At 38.0% G+C, this 4,687-nt stretch overlaps 1 protein-coding gene across 1 annotated transcript in view; it reads right to left on the reverse strand.

Annotated features, from left to right (window-relative positions):
* LOC107724990 (mitochondrial coenzyme A transporter SLC25A42) overlaps positions 1 to 4,687 on the reverse strand; it is a 21,389-nt gene that overhangs the window by 15,722 nt on the left and 980 nt on the right. The window lies entirely within an intron of this gene.

Raw genomic sequence — 4,687 nt, forward strand, 5'->3', positions numbered from 1 at the left:
CCAAGAGGAGACTGGTTTTCCTTTGCTAAAGTAAGGAAACTTTGCTTCCTTTACTCCTGTAAACAAACGATGCTTCTCATGAGACTAGCATATTCTCACCGGAGCTTACGCTGGAATGAACGTGCGTACAACAGTTAGCGGAAGATAGAGATTATGGTTTATAAAGTTTTAAATATGGATATTTTTCTTACAAAGTAAACAAACGTCGGTTCTCATGAGACTAGCATATTCTCACCGGAGCTTACGCTGGAATGAACGTGCGTACAACAGTTAGTGGAAGATAGAGATTATGGTTTATAAAGTTTTAAATATGGATATTTTTCTTACAAAAACAAATTGATTTGCTACAGGAGGCCTTTATTCACCCCCCGGAGCTGTGTGGGACACTTCTTATGATGGATGGATGCACTTTATTGGACTTCTTTTGGACTATTGAAAAAAAAACACCCATTCACTGCCATTATAAAGCTTGGAAGAGCCAGGACATTTTTTTATATAACTCCTAGGCTTTTAAAAGCTTTTAAACACCGGGTTAAGCAACATTTCACAAGTGGGATGTTCATGCATGAAACCGTTAACCAAAGTAGGGCTGCACGATATATATCATTTCAGCATCGATATCGCGATGTGCGATGTTCAGTCTAGTGATCGATAATCTGTATGGAGCAGGTACCAAGGTTCGAAATGCAGGTGATTCTTAGATTCATTGCAAAGTTTAACCATCATACAATGAAGGTTCATCATTTGCATGTGTTTTAGGCCCTGTTGGTTTCAATATTCAAGTGATTTTAAACCATTCGATCGCAAAATAGAGCTCAATTATGAACACGCGCTGTTTTCTGTACTCACACAGATGCACATGAACACCGAATTCCTTCACTTCGTCTATTTGTGCCTGAAACAACACTTACGAGCGAAATTGTCAAAATGCATGTCTCTGCAAGTATCCTTGTAAACACAGTTGCTTATGGCTTAGGTGAAGGAAAATAGGTGTAACAGTATATTAGTTCACAGCATTTTAATGTTCCTGTTGCTTTCTGTGTCATGAATGTTAATCAAACAACAAAACACAGAGAAAAATCACTTTTGTAGCTTTAACACAGATTTATTAGATTTAACTCAATTTCTGTACCTGAATAATACTGTTAAACTTACCTGAAAAATATAAAGCACTGTTTATTTCATTTGTATCTTTGTTCTATTATATTTATCTATGCTTGTAATTTGTTTGTCATATTCTATGCTGATTTACTCACCTACAAAATCACCCCAATCATTGAGTATTTTGTTCAAATAGAGATATTCAAGTCATCTGGTGATTTTATATCGCAATATAGATCGCAGAAAAACCAGGTCAAGAAAATACCAGGTCAAGAAAATATGATCATATTACCCCAATTTTACAGTCTCTGCACTGGCTACCTATTAAGTTCCGTATCAGTTACAAAATATTATTACTTGCCTATAAGGCCCTTAATGGGTTAGCTCCTGCGTACCTTACTAGTCTTCTACCACGCTACAATCCATCATGCTCCCTAAGGTCGCAAAACTCTGGACTTTTGGTAGTACCTAGGATAGCAAAGTCCACTACAGGAGGTAGAGCTTTTTCGCATTTGGCTCCCAAACTTTGGAATAGCCTTCCTGATAATGTTCGGGGTTCAGACACACTCTCTTTGTTTAAATCTAGATTAAAGACACATCTCTTTGGCCAAGCATTCAAATAATGCATCTCGTAATCTTGTACTGCAGTTATATCTGATCAAACATTCATTATTATTCTTTAGGTTGGGTTAAACAAATCAATTTTGCTTGGCTGGAACAGCAGCTTCGCTAATTATGTCTCTATTTGTTTCTCTGTTTCTGCTGGGATTGACATCCCGTGGTAACTAGGATTTACACAAGCTTCAGTCTAGATCCAGAACACCTGAGAAGAGATGATGCCAACCCCTCAGAGGACCTCAGATGATGCCAACCCTGAAACAACATACAGAACTACCACATTTTGCTATAAGTTTGATTGCATCATATAATAATTGCTGTTAATAGTGTCCATCGTCTGTTTGATTACGTCTTTAATTGATTTTTCCGTACATTTCTGCCATATGTACATTAATTGACAGTCACCACTGATAAGCTACTACTAAATATTGTAGAAACTTAATTTGCTGTAAAGTTGCTTTGCAAATGATTTGTATCGTGAAAAGCGCTGTACAAATGAACTTGAAAAACTTGAATTGAAAAAACAAAATATCGCAATGCGAGTTTTTTCCAATATCGTGCAGCCCTAAACCAAAGTCATTTTTATCACCAGGAACCTAATCTTGGTTTCAATGTTTCACAATGTTCATGCATTGAAGTAAAAAAAATTTGCGTTGAAACAGTTACTATAATTTTCACAAATAAATACAAAGAAATGACAAGTAACACTGAATTTTGAAGACGAAAGACTGTACTTATATATATATATATATATATATATATACAGTGGGTACGGAAAGTATTCAGACCCCCTTAAATTTTTCACTCTTTGTTATATTGCAGCCATTTGCTAAAATCATTTAAGTTAATTTTTTTTCCTCATTAATGTACACACAGCACCCCATATTTATTGAAAAACACAGAATTGTTGACATCTTTGCAGATTTATTAAAAAAGAAAAACTGAAAAATGCTCAGTATTTAGTAGAAGCACCCATTTGATCTAATACAGCCATGAGTCTTTTTGGGAAAGATCCAACAAGTTTTTCACACCTGGATTTGGCGATCCTCTGCCATTCCTCCTTGCAGATCCTCTCCAGTTCTGTCAGGTTGGATGGTAAACGTTGGTGGACAGCCATTTTTAGGTCTCTCCAGAGATGCTCAATTGGGTTTAAGTCAGGGATCTGGCTGGGCCATTCAAGAACAGTCACAGAGTCGTTGTGAAGCCACTCCTTCGTTATTTTAGCTGTGTGCTTAGGGTCATTGTCTTGTTGGAAGGTAAACCTTAGTTCCAGTCTGAGGTCCTGAGCACTCTGGAGAAGGTTTTCGCCCAGGATATCCCTGTACTTGGCCGCATTCATCTTTCCCTCGATTGCAACCAGTCGTCCTGTCCCTGCAGCTGAAAAACACCCCCACAGCATGATGCTGCCACCACCATGCTTCACTGTTGGGACTGTATTGGACAGGTGCCTGGTTTTCTCCACACATACCACTTAGAATTAAGGCCAAAAAGTTCTATCTTGGTCTCATCAGACCAGAGAATCTTATTTCTCACCATCTTGGAGTCCTTCAGGTGTTTTTTTAGCAAACTCCATGCGGGCTTTCATGTGTCTTGAACTGAGGAGAGGCTTCCGTCGGGCCACTCTGCCATAAAGCCCCGACTGGTGGAGGGCTGCAGTGATGGTTGACTTTCTACAACTTTCTCCCATCTCCCGACTGCATCTCTGGAGCTCAGCCACAGTGATCTTTGGGTTCTTCTTTACCTCTCTCACCAAGGCTCTTCTCCCCCGATAGCTCAGTTTGGCCAGACGGCCAGCTCTAGGAAGGGTTCTGGTCATCCCAAACGTCTTCCATTTAAGGATTATGGAGGCCACTGTGCTCTTAGGAACCTTAAGTGCAACAGAAATTTTTTTGTAACCTTGGCCAGATCTGTGCCTTGCCACAATTCTGTCTCTGAGCTCTTCAGGCAATTCCTTTGACCTCATGATTCTCATTTGCTCTGACATGCACTGTGAGCTGTAAGGTCTTATATAGACAGGTGTGTGGCTTTCCTAATCAAGTCCAATCAGTATAATCAAACACAGCTGGACTCAAATGAAGGTGTAGAACCATCTCAAGGATGATCAGAACAAATGGACAGCACCTGAGTTAAATCCGTACCCACTGTATATATATATTTTTTTTTTTTTAATAAAATGTTTTCCAATAATCTTAGTTTTATTTAAAACTTCGTACTTCATGCTGCGTAAAATACCAACAGTGTGAAACCTACAACCCAGGATTGTTAACCTAGGGTTAAAACCGACACGGATTTAAACTATTTCAAGTGTGAAAAGGTTTCTTTAATGATTAAATCACCAAGGCGACTGAGAGCGGGATCTGTTTCCCATTGGGTTGAACTATGGGACCTTTTCCAAAACTCTTCTCCTGTCCTGTCTGCCTCGCTCTTTCTCGGTCCTTTACATTCCCAGCAGATCCGATGACAGATCCACTGAAAGCCTTTTGTGATTTGCAAGGAGTGGAAATACCAGACAGCCAACAAAAATAACAACAGCAAACAAACAGTGACAGTATAAACACAAGCAACGGCGCATGTGGAACTGCACGCTGTTATGCATAAATAAACAAATAGTATAGAAAACTGATGTTTACATGCTAAGACAGGCTATAAATGAGACATCTAAAAGCAAGGCTTTTCAATCTTTCAGATTCCACCCCCAAATATAATCATCCTTGTGCAAATCCCAAAATTTAAAAGACAGATGCATATTTCTCCATGTATAAAGACCCAATTTATACTGTGCAAAATTATATAAATGTGTAAAACATTATGCGTTTCATTTCTATAACATTTTTTTTTTTTTTTGACTCGCTATATTACTTTACTGGTAGATGCATAATTTTTTCCCCTCTATGTTTTTTCATTATTTGAATCTATTTTTATTCATTAATTTATTTATTAAAAAATAAATATTTATAAATAAATTAAA

Source organism: Sinocyclocheilus rhinocerous, unplaced genomic scaffold (genome assembly GCF_001515625.1).
Source record: "Sinocyclocheilus rhinocerous isolate Xijiao unplaced genomic scaffold, SAMN03320098_v1.1 scaffold2019, whole genome shotgun sequence".
Taxonomy (NCBI): Eukaryota; Metazoa; Chordata; class Actinopteri; order Cypriniformes; family Cyprinidae; genus Sinocyclocheilus; species Sinocyclocheilus rhinocerous.